This window comes from Urocampus carinirostris, chromosome 7 (genome assembly GCF_059441175.1).
Source record: "Urocampus carinirostris isolate Australia breed hairy pipefish chromosome 7, RoL_Ucar_1.0, whole genome shotgun sequence".
NCBI classification, from domain to species: Eukaryota; Metazoa; Chordata; class Actinopteri; order Syngnathiformes; family Syngnathidae; genus Urocampus; species Urocampus carinirostris.
Genome location: NC_142355.1, coordinates 23562087 through 23562960, shown reverse-complemented (window position 1 = coordinate 23562960; position 874 = coordinate 23562087). Strand labels below are relative to the sequence as shown.

Below are 874 nucleotides of genomic sequence, written 5' to 3'. Positions count from 1 at the left end.
TCCACAGGCAGACTGAGGAGATCATTTCTTCCTCATGCCATGAGGCTCTTTAGCCCCACCCAGGGGAGTAAAAGCCCACATTAAACCACACCCCCACATTGCATATTTCCGTGTTTTTATTACAGTGTGTATTTTATGTAGCACTATCTAAATACTCTATATCAACACGTTACATTAGGTATTTATGTATTATATTCCTTTTACTTTATTATTGTTTTATTTTCAACATAAGGATACTGCTGGATGTGTGAATTTCCCTACGGGGATGAATAAAGTATCTGTATATCTATCTATCTAATGCAGAGTGGTGGATGGACATAGACCAGCTTGATGGGCTCATGATTGGCAGAGACTGGGATGTCACAGGTTCGAGCCTTGGTCGAGTCAAGACTTCAAATAATTTCTGTCCAGAAACAAAGGATTTTGACGGTTATGCTACGGATTATATATGTCTATGTGGCACAATCGGTTAGCGCGTTCGGCTGTTAACCGAAAGGTTGGTGGTTCGAGCCCACCCAGGGACGACCGTTCATTTTGCACAATGTTGACTATTTTTGCTCCAAATGTATATTGCACAAGCCTTACGATACCAAACTGTATTACGATACCAACTGTATGTAACATCATACATGCCGACATTTCTTTGTGTAAATTATAACTATAACCTTATCCTCCTTGTTTTTATAACCTTATCTTCTCTGTTCCTTTATCGTCTTGGTTCTTTTATCCTCACTGTGAATATGTGTTTCGTTGTCAGAATATGTTAACCCATTTTGTAACAATGGCAATAAAGGTATATTCTATTCTATTTTATTCTATTCTATTCTATTCTATTACCAGTAAAAAATGTGGGTTCCAAGCTGTTTTGCACCAA

General features: G+C 38.0%; 1 non-coding gene across 1 annotated transcript; it reads left to right on the top strand.

Annotated features, from left to right (window-relative positions):
• The first annotated feature begins 450 nt into the window (after nt 1-450).
• trnan-guu (transfer RNA asparagine (anticodon GUU)) lies at nt 451-524 on the top strand. Its single transcript has one exon. It is a non-coding gene; the product is annotated as a tRNA-Asn (tRNA).
• The last annotated feature ends 350 nt before the right edge of the window (nt 525-874 follow it).